Source organism: Rattus norvegicus, chromosome 16, assembly GCF_021556685.1.
Source record: "Rattus norvegicus strain SHRSP/BbbUtx chromosome 16, alternate assembly SHRSP_T2T, whole genome shotgun sequence".
Lineage (NCBI taxonomy): Eukaryota > Metazoa > Chordata > Mammalia > Rodentia > Muridae > Rattus > Rattus norvegicus.
This window is the reverse complement of record NC_141549.1, coordinates 86,431,814-86,453,761: the sequence shown is the minus strand read 5'-3', so window position 1 is coordinate 86,453,761 and position 21,948 is coordinate 86,431,814. Positions and strand designations below refer to the sequence as shown.

Genomic DNA, 21,948 nt, shown 5'->3' with positions numbered 1-21,948 from the left:
TGCTTCTTGCCCTGACTTTCAGCTTCCCTGACCCATAAAACCACATGGTCCCGAATAGGACTATCAGGGTATCTGATCAAACCTGTTTCTGTTCTGCTCAGGCAAGCTGGGGAGTCTAAGAGGAGATTGACTTCCAAGGAAACCTCAGGCCGAGCACAGGATTACGATGACCATGCTGAGCAATTTGGTCAACAAAGGGTGAATACTGTGCTATTCATCCCTGTGTGCACACATAACCTCCTAGTGGGGACCAGATCTGTTGTCCAAATTAAAGAGAATAATAGTGAACACATGTTCTCTCTGTCTGTCTGTGTGTGTGTGTGTGTGTGTGTGTGTGTGTGTGCGTGCGCGCGCGTGTGTGTGTGCACGTGTGTGTACTGCAATTTGTAGGAAAAGGGGAGGAAAAGTTAGGAACAACTTGGAACCATTGAATTTAATGAGAAAGGCTTAGTCCAGAGGCAGGCTAGCCACCTAAGTTTCTCTTTCTAACCCACCTTTAAGTACTGGGGAGTCTAAGAGAATTATTTCCAAGGAAACCTCAGGGCAAGGAAACCTGGAATCTCTCCTGCGGTCGGCGGGTGACGCCATCTTGGATAGTCATGGTATTCAGCTTAAGCTGTTCACACTCAGCTTCATCTCCTAACTTCATACTGTTCATACCAACTCCCACTGCGGCTCCTCTCTCTGCCCCTCCCTCTCTCTTCCTCTATCCTTCCTTCTTCTCCTCTCCTCTCCTTCTTTCTCTCCATATCTGAGCCATGTTTGCTCTCTCTCTCTCTCTCTCTCTCTCTCTCTCTCTCTCTCTCTCTCTCTCCTGTGTGTGTGTGTGTGTGTGTGTGTGTGTCAGGCACACACGCTGAATGGCCCAAGCTCTATCTCCATCCATGGTGCCTCATGATCAGTTTACCTAACATTCTGCAACCTTGGTCATAGTCAACAAAAGAAGAGCTAAGCGCCCACTCAGGCTCAGCTCTAACATGCAAGCTTCTCCTATGACACCTCGAATGCTTCACCAAGAAGCAGGTGGACTCTGCATAATAGAAACTGTCTCAGTCTTTCGTGCTCACACTCCTGGAATCCTGGTGTGTGGTGCTGGGGTTTACACTAGGCCCCCTGTTTAGACAGCAGTGGTTCACCTTCTGTGCCCTAGTGAGTGTTCAATATCCCTGGAGCCAAATGACAGTTGTTAACCAGCTCTTTCCCTTGCCTTAGACCCAGTAATTAAAGAAGTAGTGTTTATTTGCCATTCTTACCAAATTCCAGTCTAAATTTCTCTCAGAGTTTCTGGGGCCCCAAAGGTGGAGGGGAAATCCAGGAAGGGGACCTTGCTAGCACCCCACTACCAGTACAGCAGCTGCCTCTAGCCTACCCTTGGGTGCAGTCCAAGCCACCCCTCTCTCAAGGCAAGGGCACTCCACTCCGTAACTCGCCTGTACGGCGCACAGCCGTTCTGTGTGGTGCTCTCTAGGAATCTTCGAGCTGCCCCGTTAGAAAGACAGACGCATGCTTGTGAGTAAATACATTTGGGCATAAGGAATTTAAGCAAGTTGGTGCCACAGCCGTGCTGTGTAATTGCAGATGCACCCGGGACCCAGGAAAGGCGGGGTCTGTACTTCTCAAGCGTGATAGCTGAAGCTTGGCTGCAGACCTCGCAGAACATGGCGGAAGCACACAGGCTTGTGGAGCCGAGACCAGCGCAGAGAGCCGGACGTCCCTCCCCACCACTGCATTCTCACTCTGCCTGCCCTGTACCTTACAGGCACCAGGTTGCCTGCGTTACGTCCACAGAGAGCACGCCTTCTCAAATCCCCCTGCCTCAGCTTCCAGCATAAGAACTCTGTGCCCATTCCATCCCAGGCAGCAAGGGCACACTTTCCCAGGACGTACTCCAGGCAGAGAATACTGACTGGGCGTCTACCTCTCGCTGGGAGGTCTTGTGATTCAATGGTTGAGTGCTAAGTTTTGGGTTGAGTCTTGGGTAGGGAGTTTGGAACGGTTTCATCAATGTTTAGGGAAGGGGGCCTTCAGAGGTGGGCAGGACACCATATTTCAGAATCTGTCTCCAAGCTCTGCCTGTATTTATACCAATGAGCTGCAAGCAGATCTTTATGATTTACACCGCCGTGCAGAGTCTATGTCACTAGATTTATATGCATGTAATATATTTGTATATGTGTATTATAGAACATACGGGGGAGGGAGAGAGGTATAAATAAATAGAAGGGGAAATAATGATTCATATCTAACACTTGTGACAAAAACCTTGGTGTGGGGAACTTCGCACTGACTAAAGTGGCCCTATTTCTATAATTCCTACTCCTTATTGATCTGTTCATACACATGGCCCATTATCAATCATACGCCAGTTCTAAATTCCTTTTTAAAGATGCGTGTGCCCCTAGAATTACTCTTATCAATATCTTATCATTTCTACAAATAACACACACACACAAACCGAGACCAAGAGCCTTCCCTGCAGATGTGAAGAGCCTCTGTGACTCCATGTTTCACAATAGGCACTCCTTCAGAGAGTTCACAGGATAAGTGAGAGTCCTCAGAACATGGACACATGGGGGGAACCTTTCAAATCTCAGTAGTGGCCTGGGAAATCTTATTAAAATCTCAGCTGAGGGACTGGGAGGTGACATAGAGATTAAAGAGTGTCCCGCTGTGCAAGCTTGAAGACCTGAGCTCCAAGTCAGAACCCGAATAAGGAAGCCTCATGCACACTTGTAACCCCAGCACCAGGGAGGTGGAGTCAGGAAGATTCTTGGGGTTTTCTGGCCAGCCAGCCTAGGATATTCGAGTTCTTGGCCAGTGAGAGACTCTGTCTCAAAAACCAACTGAGTAGCAACTGAGGAGTGACACTCAAGGTTGACCTTTGGCCTCCACATACACATGGATACCCACTCAAAGTAGGCCCAAACATGAAGAACAGACATACAGGTGCCCTATACACAGACAGACATACGCACACATCTCAGCTACCTGGGTTCTGCCTTACATCCAGTTCAAATGTACAGAGGTTTCAATAATTCTGAATAACCAGAAATGTTTGTGCTCCCGGGTGGAATTTGATCAAAAGACTTTAATTATCGCAAACCCAGCCATGCATTTCCCAAGGAGCAGTCTCCTGGATATCAGAAACGTTTGCTTATGTTGTGGTAGTTTCCAAGATGGATAATGGACAAAGGCTACTTCTCAGGCTGACGTTTGAGGTCAGCTTCGTAACTGACAATCAACCAGCACCTGCCCCTGCTCCAGAAGAAAAAGAGGGACGCTCCTGGGACCATTAGCATGCAGACTGCTACACCTGAAGCTTCCAGGACTTCTGCAAGCTCCCTACGGCCAACTTCCAAAGCAGCTTAATTAAAAGCACTATTAGAATGCTTTATAGTGGGGGGGGGGTCATATAAGAGAGGAAAAGATCAGGATAACCCACAGTCTGGATACACCAGCTCAGAGAGGAGGCCTCATGAACAGAACTGTGACTGACTAGAGCACCAACTACTATAGAACCTTCTGGAAACAAATCCTGTCGGGATGAGAGTGTTCTCAGACCGCCCACATCTGTCTGCTGATGTGAGTAACATCAATAACTGTTCCCCTCTCCAGCTGCCCTTTCGGCCTCCTGCTAGAGTCTCCATAGAGCCTGGCCAGCCTCCTTTGGCTTTTGGCCTGCATCACTCCGAACAAATTCACTTTTTGGTCCCTGCCCAGTGACCATTGTTAAAGCTGTCTTACCACAATGTGATGTGGTAAAATAATTACCAGGAACCCCACAGGGCGGAAGCTGACAGCACATGGCACAGCACCCACTTTCTGTATCTAATAAACAATTCCTGGGTGTTGTTTTGTGACACCCTGAGTTGGCCAGGATGGGTAAGACATGCCTCTACCTTCAAAGAGATTCCAGCCTAGTCAGAGAGTAGACAAGAACACAAGAAGTTGTGTAGCTACAACATCTCCACTCTAGTCGGACTGAACCACTTCAGTTGTTAAAGCTTGATTCTCAGGGATGGAGAGATGGCTCAGTGTTTAAGACCACTGACTGCTCTCCCAGAAGTCCTGAGTTCAATTCCCAGCAACCTCTTGAGGGCTCACAACCATCTGTAATGGGATCTGGTGACCTCTTCTTGTGTGTCTGAAGACAGGGACAGTGTATTCAAATATATAAAAATAGATGAGTATTTTAGGGTTCTTCCCAAGTATCCCTGACATCTTCCTGTCCTTTGCTTGTGAAACCCTGAGGTGGTCTCACCTCCATGCCGGGACACATGTGCAAAGCCCCTATTTCCAAAGAAAGCTGCTTCCTGCGGTTCCAGGATTGCAGGACTCCATGGGGCCACGAAAGGCTGGTCTTTGAGTCTAACTTCCAGCTTCCATGGAACTTGTGTTCCTCCCTTTCTTTCAGCCTTGAACTCACAGGCCTCTGTCTCAGCTCCCAACTTATGCCCACTTCGTGCTTTCCTTTCAACAGTAGCAGCTGAAGCTTGATCCACACCCTCCCTCCCTTCCTCCCTCCCCCTCCTGGTCAACCTCCCCCTCCCCTCCTCCTCACCCCTTCTCTCCTTCCTCCTCTTTGTCTCTGTCTTCAGACACATTTGTTTTTATTGTTTAAAACAGTGTCTCCCCATGAGTTCCAACACTGTCACTTACAGTATCTTCCCATCAACCTTTCCCCTTTCTAACTGTGGTTATATTTTCCCTCATCTCTTCATGTCTGCTGCTATATTTTGTGTATGTGACTGTATTAGTTTGGGTTTCTAGTGTTGTGATGAAACGCCATGACCAAAAAGGAGGTTGGGGAGGAAAGGGTTTATTCAGCTTACATTTCCACATCACTGTTCATCACTGAAGGACGTCAGGACCCGAACTCAAACAGGACAGGAACCCATCAGGACAGGAACCTAAACAGGACAGGAACCTGGAGGCAGGAGCTGATGCAGAGACCATGGAGAGCTCATGGAGTTTGTTCTCATGGCTTGCTCAGCCTACTTTCTTATAGCACCCAGGATTACCAGCCCAGGGATGGCACCACCCACAATGGGCTCTCCCGAATTGATCAGTAGTGAGAAAATGCCTTACATCTGGGTCTCACAGAGGCATTCTTTTTCTCAGCTGAGGCTCCTCCCTTCCTCCCTCCTCTCTAAGGACTCTAGCTTCAGTCTTTGATACAAAACCAGCCAGTACAGTGGCTAACACTTTAGACACTGTGAGGTTGATTCTCTGAACTCTTGTTTTCTTTACGAAAGATGAACATCAACCCGGCAGACCGTTGATGTGCTGGTGGATGACTGAACTTTCTGGGCTGCTTAAATTTCATGAACCTAGAGCAGGCTTCATGTTCTGGAGTGGAGGCAGCCCTCTGTCCGGTACCTATCTTCCATGATCCCAATAGTCAGAAAGCCTGGGAATTCAAACTTGTCTCTTGGTACCCAGTGCAGGATGCCTGGCTCTTGTAGCAAAAATGCTCTGCTGAAGCCTGCCCCTGCTCAGCCACACCGAAGCTTCAACCAGCCCTCTCTGCACACTTGGAGCTCTGTATGAGTCCTTTGAGTGCTTCTCAGTCACACCAAGTGCCTCACAAGTCGACACTGGGTCCACCACCCAAGGAGGTCACAGAGCAATGCATCTTCCCAGCTTCCCCTGCTGAGACCAGCCCCTGCAGGAAGCTGCTGAGCCCCAACCTCCTCCGTGGACCACCCGGGCCAAGCTTGCTATATTGTATCCATGGCTCAGGGTTAGGGTGTTTGTTTGTTTGTAGTTTGTCTTTGAGATAAGCTCTCCTTTAGCCGAGACTGGCCTTACTCTATTCCTCCTGCCTCCCCTCCCAGATGCTGGGACTTTAAGTGTCTACCACTCTGCTCACTTGCAACCCATTACCAGAGAAGATCAAGCCAGGGGCAAAACTCCATTCAGTATTCCCCACCCACACTCCATTGGGTTTTCCCCACACTGGTTTCAGTCGATATTTTGTAACTTTCTGGGGTTGGAGAAATGAATGATAAGTTACTATTTTTCCTTTTGTTTATCTCCTTCTTTCTCTTTCCACTAACCTCTAAACTAAATCAAAGACTTAAACTTCATGAACTCTGCCCAGGCCGGTTTTCTCATTTTCTTGCCTTTCAAATTGTTTTTGATGTTTCTTTTAGTGAGGAGTGTAGGAATAAAGATTCAAAGAGAAATGTGAATCCCCAGGAGCCTAATCAACGGATCCCCTCCATCCATCCAATTCCCGGTGTTGCCATGTGACTTCACATCTGTTCCCAATCACTGAGACTATGGAGAACCTGGTCCTATAGTAGTCAAGTGTCAGGGAGTTGGCACTTTAGAGAACATGGTTCCTTAGATCAAACTGAGTCACGTTTCTCCCTTGTCCTTTCTGTCAAGGATATGAGCAAATGAAGTTCTCACTGCCCCCCCCCCCAACTCACCTGAAGCTACCTCAACAAAGAAGCTGAGGTCCCCAAATCCAAAGCCAGGCATTCGTGACAATCTCCAAGTTAGTTGTATTCAGGAAAGCTAGGAGCTGCCTACCAGAGTGCTTCATGTATGGAGTCTGCTATAAAGATCCCAAAGGAACCCCAAGACTCCAAAGGACATGGCTTTAGTTTTGATGGTCCTAGTAGGGAAACTCACAACTGTGACAATCACCCAGACCCTCGTTGACAGGCTCCTGGCTGACTACTACATTCCTGACTCATGGGGATGAGAACTTCTCAGTTCCCAAGAGCTCATGCTGGGGATGTATCTTTTATTACTTCTCAGGGAGAATCTCACAGCAGGAGACTTCAATATCCACTCTTCTTCTTTGGTCAAACATGCTCACTCTGGCCTCAGGGCCCACTACTCCTTCAACCCAGTGTTCCTGACTTGGTATCCTGAAACCTAGTCTGAGCCCAGGACAGAAGCCTCCTTCTAGGAAGCCTTCCTGACACCCCAAACTCAAGAAGGGTCCCTCTTCTGTGTTGTCTAAATGTCCATCTAGTCTCGGGCCTACAGATAACACTGCAAAAATTTGCCCAGTCCAGTCGTGTCGAGTTTGGGGTTGCCACACAGGGTGTCCCATAAGACCACTTGGAGTTTAGAAAAGCGACCAAGACGGGTCAGTCTGAAGAGGCTGCTTCTGGGGCGCCAAGGACAATGGTTTTGATTCCCACGTGGATAGTCCATTGCCTGTCTCAGCAGAGGGCCACCGTAAGCCAAAGCCTGGATCTTCTGAAGGTCATGGCAGTGTGGATGGAATGCCGGAAGACAGGGAGAGAGGTGACATTAGGTCTTCAGGCATGTGTCCCGGGCAGCTGGGCACCAAGAGGCCAGAGACCATCTCTACCTGTGGACAGTCCCACCCCCGCATACTTCATCTATTGACCTGGGTTTTGCACATGCTTTTGGCTGGTTCAGCTGCACCTTACAACTCAGTCTGGGGACCAAATCATCCTTTGTGACCTTATGACCTTGTTTACCCACAAGATATCTGTGCCAGGTTCCAAACAGCAGATTTAACCTTGAAACAGGAACAAAAGTGGTTCGCATGTTGGGACCGACTGAGGGAGAACACCCGCCTGATCCTGAGGAAAGCAGTTTGCCACTCTTGCCAGCAGTGATGGGAGCTGCGGCTCTTGTCAAGAAGGAAGGCGTGTGGATTTCTACATTTAAGATGGTAGTGGGGGGATTTCTTTGGGGAGACAGCATCCACACGAACACTAGCAAGTGAAGCTTAGTAACTGTGCAGCTGAAGAAGGGGATAAGAGATGGGCAGAGTCGTCCAGGAAAATGAGGTACGGAGGTTTTAAGCTGTGCACCATGGATCAAAGCCCAACGCTCCAATAAGACGCTGTCCTCATTAATAGGACATGGTGTCATCAGCTTATTTTTAGCTCAGGAACCGGAATGCTCTCAATATCACATGACCCAGTGTGACACAGGTGGCCAGAAATTAGGGCAGGTTTTGTTTTTCCTCTCCCAGGGTGCAAAGTGCCCGGTTTGTTGGAGAAAAATAGGAACACCACCTTTTCATCGATGCTTCTATTTTTCCTGACTCTGGGATGTAATTTTTTTTATTGAATATACGCAGGGCAGTGTGGGTTGAAAGGCCTTTCTAAGGTTAAACAGATGATAAAGCCCTTCATGGGAAACAGTGCAAACCTGAGGCCGGGAATTTGGCTCACCCTACAGTGCTTGCCTACGGAGTGCACAGCCCTGGGTTAGCAACGACACAAAGGGGCTTACTCTGTGTTTCCTACTCTCCAGTAACACCCCCTTCTCCAAGTTGGTCAGCCATTTAGAGCATTTAAAGTTCTAGAAGTTCAATGGTGCTCACCAACTAAAGCCAAAGAATCATCAGAGGGGGGTCCCAGTGGAGACCTGAGGGGTGACCCTAACCCCAGACACTCCCAGTTCCGGGAGGCTGTGGCTCCTCTGGTTCCGGGCTCTTCCTCCACCCTTAGGTCTCATGTCCTTCTCAGTGTGAAGCTGTGCTTGACAGGTGGGAAAGAGTCTCCAGCCTTAGGGAATCAAGGGATGGCTTTGGACCACCGGGACAGCACCGGGACATTTGCGGAACCCCTCTGCCGTCCCAGGAAGGACCCAGTCATTATAGAATGGACATCTTGGGAGCTGGAGAGATGGCTCTGTGGTTAAGAGCACTGACTGCCCTTCCAGAGGTCCTGAGTTCAATTCCCAGCAACCACATGGTGACTCACAACCATCTGTAATGAGATCTGATGTCCTCTTCTGGTATGTCTGAAGATAGCTACAGTGTACTTACATATAATTAATAAATAAATAAATAAATAAATAAATAAATAAATAAATAAATAAATAGAATGGACATCTTGGAGGTTGAGACAACTATAAGAGTTCTTCCCTACCCCAACCCTCCCACCCCAGTTGCAAGTTCACATGTGTTTTGAGCTTTAGGAAAAAGGACACAGTCTCTACCAGCCTCTGTACCGTGGGAGGAAAAAGCAGACATCTAATTCCACCATTGCCATATTTCTCACATGGAGGGTTAGAAGCATTTTATTCAGAGACTCTCAGCATCAGTAAAGATAGGGTGCCCTGTGTCCAAACAGGGTCCAAAGCCTGTCACATATGCACATGCTCATGCACACACACACACACACACACACACACACACACACACACACACACTCACACGTGCACTGTCTGCGTCTACTCTGCTACCCAGGCACTCTGCTGATACACTTGGCTCTTGTACACAAGATGCCTTTCCTTCTCTTTCCTGATGCCCAGCAAACAGCTTGCAGGGAGCAGCAGGGTCCTGCCCAGTCTAGGGCTGACTTCACCACGCTCTACCATCTCCATGACTTTCCCTGTTGCTGTTGGCATGTTTTGTACTGAGGCAGCATGATGCGGGGAGGGGGTGCCTTAGCAGGCCCACGCTGAGGCATGCCCCACCCCAAACTACCAGCCACAGGACAGGTCTAGTGTGAAATGATGCTTATGTGAAGCATGAGAAGGGGGAGAGAAGGGAGTGTAGGCAGAGAAAGAAAGGGGACAGAGAAGAACAGAGAGAAAGAAGGGAAGATGCGGGCTGGGAACACGTGGAGAGACAGAGAGGGGGAGAGACAGGGGTAAAGGAGGAAGAGGACAGAGAGGGAGGAAGGGAGGCCAAACAGTCCTTTTATAGCCAGGCTCATACTTGACTGCTGCTAGGTAATGGTTGGGTGGAGCCTAGAAGAAATGCTAACAACATTGGTTCCATATTCTTCCTGACTTTAGCTCATGGTCCAGAGCATGTGCTCCTGTCCTGGCCTGGTGTTTCTTTATAAATCCTAAAGGCCTTCCAGCCTGATTAAACAAATTCTCCGTGGACTTCCCCACCACAGGGCATCTCTACTGTTTGCATCCCCAGTCTTGGCTTGTGGTGACACCACACATTCAGGCCGCCATGAAGTCCCACGGAGATCTCGGTGTCAGGTTATTTTCTCTCCTAAAATAAGCTCTGGCAGTAAGCTGCCCAAATCTTTCCATTCTGTCTTGGAAATGCCTTCTGAGCCCAACCATTGTTTTCCCTAAAAGATCTGGTGTCATAAAGACAGAAATAGTAAAACAACCCCGTAGGAGAGAACAGCAGTATCAATTAACCAGACCCCTCAGAGCCCCCAGGAGCTAAGCTACTAACCAAAGAGCATACATGGGCTGGTCCATGACTCCTGCTACATGCGTAGAAGAGGAATGCCTCATCCGGCATCAGTGGGAGGAGAGGCACTTGGTCCTGTGGAAGCTTGTTGCCCCAGAGAAGGGGGATGCTAGAGGGGTTAGGTAGGAGTGGGTGGGTGAGGGAATACTCTCTTAGAGGCAAAGGGGAAGGAGGTGAGGTGGAGGAATTCATGGAGAGGAGACTGAGAAGGGGGATAACATTTGAAATATAAACAAGTAAAATAATTAGTAAAAATAAATAATAAGTAAATAACTTTTAAAAAAAGAAAAAGAGGCCAAACCCCATTGCTTTCCAGATAGTACAGGCCTAACTTGCTTGTGGGCAACATGCAGACCAGAATAGCCATGACTGCATCCCAGCACATTTGTAAATGACGATTCCATGATTCAGTGTCAAAAGGTTGGACACCCTCCAGAAGCTCAAGGACAGAGAGTGGACTTTGGTGGTGGGCAAAGCAGCTTCCCAGCATGCCTGGGCATGGGAGCGTCCCAGCTATGTGGATGGATGGGGTCCTGCCACCTGAAGGGCATTTGCACTACTGTTGTGTTTTGTGCTGTCAAACCACTGGTGCAGCACAGGACTACCGTAGTGGGGGGTCGAGGGGTGATCAGTTGCAAGTTCTCTAGAAACATGAGGTGCCACGAACAGTGGTACCATGTGACTTGCGTCATCATACCAACCACTGGGTTGTGTAGTCCAGTATCCCTCCTTCAACGGTGAAGTGTTATCCCATCAAAATTAGTCTTTTCCAGGGGATGATTCCCAAATGGCTATCCCAAGTAGTCAGCCTGAAATCATATATATGTGTGTGTGTGTGTGTGTGTGTGTGTGTGTGTGTGTGTGTGTGTAAAGTAAGAGTAATCAAAGACAGAAGCCAGGAATTTGAATAGACGTTATGGGGAGCGGGTGTGGGCAGAGTTAAAGGGAAGTGGGGGAATGATGTCACTATATTCAAAATAAAATTTTAAAAATTTAAAAAACACAAGGCTGGCAAGCCTCTGTTCTGACCTCTGCTTGAATTTGCCACAAACAAGGTTTTGCAACCTGAAGGGAGCTAGCCACACCTGTCTCGTTAAGGTAATCACAGTGATGGCTCACCTTTCGTGCCACCAACCAGATTTGGGTCACTGGGAAACAGCTCTGAGCCTGTCTAGTGACTGGGCTAAGCAAAAAGGGAGAGTGAGCTGGGCTTCCTCACTGTGGCCACAGTGGGGAGACGCCTCATGCTCTCCCTGCCATGTCTCTGCCAAGGGTGAGCTAGAATAAGCCCTTCCTTCCCAAACTTGCTTTTGTCACAGCAAAGAAAGAAGCAGCTGGTTAATAGGTAATGTTTCATGCTAGGGACGTAGCTTAGTGGCAGAATGCTTGCCTAGCATGTCTGAGACCCTGTGTTTAATGCCTCGTAATGGTGAATATGTGCTTATTTTAATTCTTCTGGATCATTCTTGGATCCCACTCCAGTGCTTTAATTGTTTTCTTTAGATCTTCCCTTCCCTCCCTCCCTCCCTCCCTCTCCCCTCTCTCCCTCTCTCCCTCCCTCCTTCCCTCCCTCTTTTCCTTCCTTCTTTCTTCTTTTCCTTTCCCTGGCTCTTTGGATTGAACCCAGGGCCCACCCTTCCTGCCTACTAGACAGCCTTTTTCCTGCTGAACACTCTCTAGCCCTGCCATCTCTCTCTTATGCTCTAGGTCCCGTTTTAGCTTAGACCCCTGTTTCTCATCAGTTGAGAGTATCTGCTTGTAAGTTCTTCCGTATTGCACACATAGATGGACACAGAGTTGGGATGAGTTCAAATGTGTTCAATATCAGTCAAACACATTGTTAGACGTTTACATAACATAGGATTCCAGGGTTTTGTTTGTTCAGGTTCCTAAGTACCCCAGTCTGGCAGGTTATAAACACGGAAGGCTGTTTTTCACCGTTCTTGAAGCTGGAAGTAGATCGAGGTACTTGCAGAATGGGATCAATGCTCTCACTACATCCTCACAGAGAGAAGAAAGAGAAGGGTGTTCTCTGAGGACCTCTCACCCCACATCCTGTTGTGGGTCTTGGCATGTGAGTTTCAGGAGACAGGGTTTAAATTCATCCTGGTGTAGCTTCTTACACCAGGGCACATAAGGTGGGATGCTCTTCTTCAGACTCTTGCTTCTGTCTTCCTCCTGGGTCACTGCTAAGTGGAAACCCCTGCCCCACATCTCTGGCTCCCTCCTGCTCAGTGTGCCCCAGTGCCTGCTTGTGCTGTACGCACTCGTGATGTTGGCTCACCCATCTTGCTGGTCCTTGGTCTCCTCCTGCTGGGACCTAACAAGGTCATGCAGACACACTCTCCAAAGAGCAGTGCTTGGCACACAGAAAACTGAGGGGAAGGTGTGATGGCTGAGGAGGGTTGTCTCGCAGCAGCTTTGTGAGGAAGGAGGCCTGGATGCTCTTCCCTCTGTAAAGGGCACCACACTGAAGCTCCCTGAACCAAGAGCTCCTGGGTTTTGTCTTCATCTCTGCTCTTATAAGATGACCTGAGACCTTCCCATGCACAGCTCTGTGTTGCAGGACAAGAGCATTTCTAAGCTATCCTTTCTCCCATCTGGTTACCATCTCCAGCTCTGGGGCACACACCTGGGGCACACACCTGGGGTACACACTTGGGGTACACACTTGGGGTACACACCTGGGGTACACACTTGGGGCACACACCTGGGGCACACACCTGGGACTCACACCTGAGGTTCACACCTGGGGTATACACCGGCTTCTCTGTGTCTTTGCTGTTTCTTTCCATAACCCCTGCTTCCTGAGCTGGGCTTTCCTTAGCATTGTTTCCCAAGGTTTCAGTATTTGTTATGTCAACTGAACCATTCCATGGGATAGCCGGTCTGGGCATCGTATTAATTATTTATCTTTGTTTATTACTTATTAATGGGACAGGTAGAGTTGCTGGGGCCAGAAGACAACCTGACAGAGTCCGTTCCCCCTCCCACTTTTATAACTCAGGTGGTCGGGCTTGACAACAAGGCCCTTTACCAGCTGAGGCTACTGGACAGCACCCATCCAGTCATTTTACATTTTAGCACATTCAATTTCAGGAACTTTGCCCCTCCCCCACACACACAGGCACTGAGAGCTTCTTCCTCAAAGAAACCCACGTTTTAGAGTGAAGGTATCTTCTCCTTTAAAAGAACTGGATTTATCCATTCATTTTATTTGTGTGTGTGTGTGTGTGTGTGTGTATGTGTGTGAATGTGTGTGTATATGTGTGTGTGTATGTGTGTGTATGTGTGTGTATATGTATATGCATGTGTGTGTATGTGCATGTGTGTATATGTGTGTATGTGTGTGTATGTGTGTGTATGTGTGTGTATGTGTGTATGTGTGCGTGTGTGTGCATGTGTGTGTATGTGTGTGTATGTGTGTATGTGTGTGTATGTGTGTATATGTGTCTGTATATGTGTGTATGTGTGTGCATGTGTGTATGTGTGTGTATGTGTGTATGTGTGTATATGTGTCTGTATGTGTGTGTATGTGTGTGTATGTGTTTGTGTATTGTGTGTGTATGTGTGTATATGTGTCTGTATATGTGTGTATGTGTGTGCATGTGTGTGTATGTGTGTGTATGTGTGTATGTGTGTATGTGTGTATATGTGTCTGTATGTGTGTGTATGTGTTTGTGTATTGTGTGTGTATGTGTGTATGTGTGTGTGTGTGTGTACACATGTGGGCATGTGTATGTACCGCTGTGTGCATGTATGTGGAGTTCAGAGGATAACTTGCATTCTACCCAGTGGGTCTCAAGGATAGAACTTGGGTTATCAGCTTGGCAGTGTGTACCTTCACCTGCTGAGCCATCTTGCCAACCAGAACTCATCTTCTCATTCAGTGTAAAACACAAGAAAGCACTTTTTACACATGGTGACCTGTGGCCCAAGATAGGTGTGAATGAGACCAAAAACAGAACCATAAACTAACATAAAAGATTGAGGCCGTATTTTATTTCATTTCCTTTGTAAAGTGACTGCTAGCCTGAGACTGGGACTTTGTGGATGTCAATTTCAAGTCACAAAGTTGCACCAAGGAAGAATATGCCTACCCTAGCAACTTGTGGACTAGTGGTTGAACATCCTAGATTTGATTTGTGGCCCGTGACAACTATTTGTCCTGTAGTGTTTGAAGAAGCAGAAGTTTGGGCATCCTTGAATTTGAGAATTCAATTTGGTTTGGTTCTGGGATGACTACTCTTCCCCCAAAGTGTAGCTGCTCTACCATGTGGTCATGGCCACTCTTTCCGGTGCTCTTAGCTCTTTTCAGCTGTCTGGAGGTCCTGGCTTGCTCTGAATTCTGCTTGGAGGATTGTACCGTCTCATAAGCAGGGCAGACACACGCTCCCCTCCAGAACTCAGGCTGATGGGCTTGTCTTTCCCATCAGCATGAGAGAAGTGGGTGGAGGTGACTGCTGAGGGATTTTGGGTCCTCCCTGCAGACCTGGAAGCATGGAATGGTGTCTGTGTAGGAGCCTCACAGAGCACAGAGGATTCTACAACAGCCATCAGAAGAACAGAGGCTCTTACCTCCTCTGCTAGGTGGCTGCCTTCCCGCCAAGGTCTATTTCTAGGCACGGGACCCCCTTTCTAAGAGAATACCCAGCTTTCCCTAAAGGATATGAGAAGAGAAGGTTCTGAGGTGACCTGTAGGTCATCCCACGTCACTGAAATCAGGTCCTCAGGCTTAGCAGCAATCACCTCTACCCTCTGTACCACCCCACCAGCTTACAGTATGTTACTCCTACCATCTGCCTACTTCAGTCACAAGCAGAAATGTCCCCCAAAGCACTCAGACATCATTGCCCCTACTTGATGTCTTGGAATGCTATCTCTTACCCTCCTTCAATCCCAATTGCTTTCTCTCTAGCAGGAATTCCTCACACCTTTGCCTCCTCAAGCTCTTGGCCTAGCTTTCTATGTCACTGTTAGGGTTCTATTCCTCTCCAGGAGTCTCTCTGAGTCGTGTCAGTTGTAAGTGGAGAGGGGTGCCCAGCTCCCTCCAACACTGAGCTGTGCTAGCAGAACAGGCAAGCCATAAAAGCAAAGGAGTGGCCTTCGCAGTACGCCAATAAAAGCTCAGGATTGAGGCTCCAAACATCACCATTCCCCTAGACTCTCCAAACCGTATCTCCATCTACACCATGTCTTTCACTCGGAGCACAGACCCATGTGCTATCTCAGACTCTAAGCCCTGGTCCTCCACGTACATTGGCAGCAGGTGCTCCTGGCTGATGATTCACTGTGATGACTCACTCCAGCCACACAATAAAAATTAATAACAACACGTGACTTCTCAGAGAACACTCTGTAGTTTTTGTCCAGAAAAAAAAAAGGCTGAAAGGGTATTTGCAAATATCATTGGCTAAGGTTAAACTGTAGGAACCACACTCCAGCATTCTGCCAGCACAGATGTCCATACACCAGCCCACATGGAGAAGGCCTTACTGCCTGTCACTACAAGCCAAGCCCTGTCCTCATAAGAGAAGGAGCCCAGAGCTACCCACACCACCGGTGGGACTATGGCCTCCCAAGAACCTTCATCTTGACCTGGAAACGTGGGTGTCAGATGTGGAGATTAAAAACTGAAAAGAAAGAGCATTCGAAGAGACCCACATAAGCAAAGACAGACAGACAGACAGACAGATGTGACACATGTGTCTAGGAGTAAAGTACTACAGCTTAGTGAGAGAGGCTTGTAGACCTTTCTGCTTCAGAGGTTAGTACAAGTTCAATGCCAATCTGTCCTACAGAATGAGTTCAAGGTCAGTCTGGGCAATTTAATGAGACCCTGTCTCAAAACAACAAGGAAATGATGACAGGTATGTATGTATCCCAGGGCTGGAACTCCTTCCCAAGATGCAAAGGCCCTAAACTGTAAAAAGTAATAACAATAATAATAATAATAATAATAATAATAATAATAATAATCATCTACAATCATTTTGCTCTGGAAGCTTATAAAAATTATATGACACAATTTCTATTTAAATCTGTAAACCTTCCAGATTCTTAGGCAGGCTACAGTCTTCCTGGAGTGTCAGGTCAGGAAAAGACAATGGGATCACTTAAATTTCTTCATCTCCCCCTTCCTCACTCAGTGTGCTAGGTGTGGGTACCTCCAGACCTCAGGAGCTCTTTATAAGGAAAGGCACACCCAACAAAAGGCAACTGTGTGGAGGAAGGTCTTAGGTTAGCTCACGGTCCCAGCTTTCAGTCCATCACTGCAGGAAGTCGGTCACATCCCAGCCACAGAAGGGGGAGAGTGGACAGGTGCACACATTGTCCCCAACCTTGCTTGTTTGTGCTTAGCACCGTTTCTCCAACCTTATACAATCCAGAGAACACACCCAAGAATGGTACCACCAGTGTCAGGCTAGATCCTCTTGAATCAATTAATGTCATCAGGACAATGCCCCTGGTCACTATGATCTAAACCATCTCTTGTGGAGACTCTCTTCCCAGATGATTCCAAGCTGTGTTGACAATTATGAGTAACCATGCCATAGCCTAACGAGGCAGTAATCCCAGGCCAGCCACTGAGCTGAGCTTGCTACACTTGCCAGAGTGTTTAGTGTCATCACTTGTGTGAGGGAAGGGGTGTCCCCTGTGTCTGAGGTAGAAAAGTCATAAACAGGCATCAACCAAGATCTCTCAGCTAGCCTGTGTCAGAACCAGGAGTTAAGTCTGAACTAGAAATCTCTGGTTTCTTAACAACTCAGTTAAAATAGTTGTTTCTCAAGAACTCAGTTGTGTTTTTCTGGAAGCTGTGTTATGAGAGGGCGTGGGATGTTTCACCAAAAACAGACACTTGAGAGACACATGATGTTTAGAACCTGCAAACGGTGAGAGGTCACTCTTGCATTGCTACATCAGACAACACTTTACTGGTCTTCACTTAGTTAAAGAAAAATGTTCCAAAGAACTTCTCATGGTGTTCCAGCTGATTCTGGTCTCTTCTGTTGACTCATGCCAATTCAGCAGAGCCTTGCTGTTTCTGCTGGATCAGGCTGCCATTACTGTGTTTGGTGTTTGCTATTGAACTGGACTGCTGGCATCCTGACAACAAAGAGTAGAATCACCCCAAGAAACTACTTCTAAACAGATCCATACCCCCTTTTTCCTATTAATCTTTTCTCTCCAATTTCTGGTCAGTGGGCTAGAAGGGAGCTTAAAGCATTTAAACCCCCCCCTCAATAAAGTGGGTTTTGAAAAATTCTAAGCCTATACACGCCCAAGGCCACTCAACTAGCACACATCAGACCTATGAGGCAAAACCAAGTTTCTCAGGCTCGAAAGCAAGCCCTTAGGATCAGAAGCTCTCTGGACTGATAGACATCATGGTCCAAAAGTCAGAGCACCTGTGCAGGGGGGAGGGTGAACCAAGGGGCTGGAGGGGTGTTGAGCAGGGGAGGGGTAGATGACCTACAGAGATGCAAGGAAAATGACTGCACACGGGCAAGGCAGAAGGAAGGAGGAAGGGAGAGTGCACACCTCAGAGAGAGAGCCTCTGAACAAAACACACCTAATATCAGTCCCAGATGCAGCCACAACTCGGGAACAGAGCAGAAAGATGTGGCTGCAAGACCCTGCAGTCTTGAGAATCAGCAACTCTCCTGCCAGGCAACTGAACCCAAGGTCCCTGAGGGACTAGGACCCCCTACAACTAACGCCCAGCAGCATTTGGACGTACAGGGAGAGTGAGGCTTGAAAACCACAGCAGAGCACAAGGCAGCATTGGAACTTTGTTTCCACTAGGCATCCCCTGGGGTTTCCTCTTGATTCCTTGGTTCCCTGACAGACGTTCACTTACAACATAGCTTCTGACTCATTTGTACTCTCCCAGGTGTCTCAGTGTGCCCCAGCTCCTGGCCATGTGACATTTCTGTAACTTCTTTCCTAAAACCCCGAGAATGCAACAAAGTTTATGTCTACCAAACCATGGGGTGGGTAGCAGTAAATGTTTATAGCAGTAGAAAAGGGCTTGTTACATAAGTCTCTCCTACCAGTCCCCCAGAGGACAGGAGTCCTGTCCCATGGACTTCAGTTTGTACCACCTCAAGGCTAGAGCTTTCTCTGGCCTGTCTGTTCTCCTCTCCTCCTGACATCACATAGCTCAAGTGCAGGTTCTTCTTTCTTTCTTTCTTCCTTCCTTCCTTCCTTCCTTCCTTCCTTCCTTTCTTTCTTTCTTTCTTTTTCTCTTTATCAATTTAGTCTTGCTCTTTGTTCCCAAGGCTTAATTTAAACCTCTGATGACTAGAACACTTAATTGGCTTTTTAAGAAGGTAAACAAAGGGAAGCAGCTCTTCATCGGGCCTCACTAATGGACTTTGCCAGCAGTGTGCTTGGTGGGAAAGCAGCTTCCTCTGCTCTCCTGGGTGGCTTGTGACAGAGAGATTAGTCAGCCTGTGTCATCTGTGGTACTGCACAGCTTGGCATCTTTCCAAAGAGCCTCCTGCTGCCACCTGTGGCCTTGGGTCTTCTGGCCACTAAGAGAAACGATGCAATCATTGCACAGGTTGACAGGCAAGAGACAGAGGGTCTGGCTCATGACCAAATAGGAAATTCAGGGGGTCCTGGTCTCTGGCCTGAGCCAAAGAGCCTTCAGAGGACTGTGTGGCACAAATAGTTACCATTTCTGAAGTCACCAAAAACAAACACATGCCAACTTCATGTTTCCCAAAGCCATCAACAATGTGGAAATTTATAATCCCTTGGTCTTTGTCCTCATGTGTGTTCTCCACAGTCTCCGTGCAAATAAACTTATTGACAAATACGCATGAGGCTTCAAGGTGGTTTCAGCTGCTGACTGATTATTTAAAATTATACTTTTTATACACATGTCCAGCTCTGAAGAGTGCCTGTTGGGTCACTCCAACGGAAGGGGGCAGAAGAACACTATTTCACAGTAACTTCTGACTTCTACAGCCCTCAAGCTGTGGCAGTTGATAACAGTGGACTTGAGTTACTATCCCAAACAGCTTTATGGGGAATCTGATTTTTCACTCAAAAATATCTAGGGGTACCCTAGTTCCTATTTTTAAACCTGGCTGTATTGTGGTATGAGATATATGATTGAAAAACATCAAGCCTCACATAAATTTCCTGGCGTGTCTCCCATGGGAACACACGAGGATTAGGAGGGAGGACTGTCTGAAGGGCAGCAAGCTCTAGCCCCCCAGGTTGTAGTTTTGCTTCCTCTGTTGTTGTGGAAAGTATTAACCAGCTCTGCTGAAGCATAAGACCAGGACGTATGATACCAAGAGGTCATGGAAGTCCATGTGCCCATTTTGGGACAAAACCAGTTGTTTTTACTGGGAAACACAAAGGACACTTGATAAGCCCAAACCTAAGTCCTGGTAAAGTAAGGACTGAAGACACACACATGTCAATTTGTTTACTGACCTTGAAGACTGACGAAGATGCAAGATGATTATGCTACTCGATGAGAGAAGGATGGACCATCTTCCATGAAGAGGAAAGGGTTCTGGAATGACCCAGATTCCCTGAAACGCAAGAATTCCTTCCCAGGAACAGTGGCACATATATATGGAAGGGCATTCCTGACTAGAAGACTGAGGGCCTGGTGAGGTACCTATGTAAACCCTTCTCTTTTCCATGTGTGCGTTCTTAGGGACACCCTTCAGCAGGGAAACAACAAAAGATAAAGTGCCAAGAGAAGGCCTTTGGCACTTTCTATGACTTGGCATTTTCTATGCATACTTCTCAAGCCCCAGAAGTTCAGAAGTCAGGCATCAGTGATATCAAAATGGAAGCCATAAAAAAAAGAAGAGCAGGCTGGTCAGATGGCTAAGAGATTAAGAGTGCTTACCGTTCCTCTAGAGGACCTGAGTTCAGCTCCCAGAACAATTGAGGGGTCTTCTGGACAGTGTTCTATAATCTACCCTGCCTATTATGGCTGCTGGAATAGGTTCCTGGCTGACCATTCCTTGACTGTCCATGTCTTAGTCAGGGTTCTATTGCTCTGAAGAGACACCATGACCAAAGCAACTCTTATAAAGGCAAACATTTCATTGGGGCTGGCTTACGGTTTCAGGGGTTCAGTCCATTATCACCACGGAGAGAAGCATGGCAGCGTGCAGGCAGACATGGTGCTAGAGAAGGAGCTGAGGGTTCTACATCTTGATCCAAAGGCAGCCAGAAGGAAATTCTTCATCTGCACTGGGCAGAGCCTCAGCGCAAGAGGGGACCTCAAGGCCCGCCCCCATGGTGACACACTTCCTCCAACAAGGCCACGCCTCCTAATAGCTCCACTCCTCATGGGCCATGCATTCAAACACATGAGTCTATGGAGGCCAAACCTATTCACACCAGTTCACATTAGGCATTATCTTCACGCCAAGGCACCAGCTGAACTGCAACACCATGGTCTTTGCCCATAGCAGAGTAGTCTGGAACAAAGCATCCCTGAGGGATTTCAACGATGGCATCCTATGACCCTGCTTCCATGTTGTTTGTGCCTTAACCACATGACTCTAGGACAAAACCACTGAAGCCGATGGATGCCCACTCAGCTTGTGTTGGCCGAACCTCAGGGGTGGAGACGAGCACACAGTTGAGTTGTGTCTCTCCAAACTCAGGACCGCATTAGACGGCAACTCTGGAGAGTTGAGTGAGTTAAAATGAGGCCTTTGGAGGGGCCAGTTATGGCTGATGTCCTTATGAAACATGGGACAATGTCATATACAGAGCAATGAATGTGAAGACACACAGAGCTGATGGCATCTGCCAGCCAAGGAGAGGCTTCCTGAAAAACGAACCTTAAGACACGTTGACCTTGGATCTCCAGCTCTAGGGCTTAAGACACCTTTCCCCTAAGCACCCAGAGTGGGAGGCTTTGTCCAAGTGCCCTAGGATGTGGGCATTTGGAGAGAGCAGCTGAGAGAAGACCTGAGGCTGCTAGTACCAGATCCCCTAGTTGGCCAGAGGGCTTTCCTTTTCTTACAGAACTGGTGCTTTTAGTCCTCAGCATCCCCACCACTGGCTCCCAGCTCCACAGCAATTCAGCTGAACCCCAGCCAAGTCGGCCAGGTCTGCAGGAACCAAAACACTAAGCACAGCCCCACACAATAGTGACATTTACTTCCCTCATGCTCAGTCTCAGAGTCTCCCACCACTAGAGGAACGTATTAGTCAGAGTCCTTTGAAAGCTGATGCCGTGTGGGCCTGGAACTCTTAGAACAAGGCACGATTGTGCTCTCAGAGACAGCAGTCCCTCCGGTGCCTGCAAGCCCACACCTACCTGCTTGCAGTCAGGAACAGACCACATGAGCTCTCACAGCTATTGCAACGAAATGTGGCTGCCTCTCTCAGTCTTGGTTAATCAGCATGCAATGCCATACAGCTCTCCCTCCAGATTCTGCTATTTCCTGCAGCCAGGGCTGAGGGTCAAAGCTTTGAGGTGCTCAGGACATGATTTTGTGCTGGGGAAAACACATGATCTCTTTCCCCAAAATCCACTCTACCAAAGTCAAAAGGAAGACTCTTATAACATACTGAAGAGCACTGGGGTTCTCTTTACCACAAACCCTCTGGGAGGATTCCTATCCACACACCCCAACAGTCAAAAACCAAACCATTTTCCAGATGCTGCTAAAGAGAGTGTGCTGGATGACCGCATTCTATAGGTCTCTGTCCAGATTCTGTGGTAATATCAGAAATCGCCCCTGAGTGCTGGCAGTCCTTTTTCTGGGTTTCTTCACAGACAT

At 47.8% G+C, this 21,948-nt stretch overlaps 1 pseudogene; it reads left to right on the top strand.

Annotated features, from left to right (window-relative positions):
- The window catches only part of Gapdh-ps18 (Glyceraldehyde-3-phosphate dehydrogenase, pseudogene 18), a 39,996-nt pseudogene that overhangs the window by 16,258 nt on the left and 1,790 nt on the right, over window positions 1–21,948 (top strand).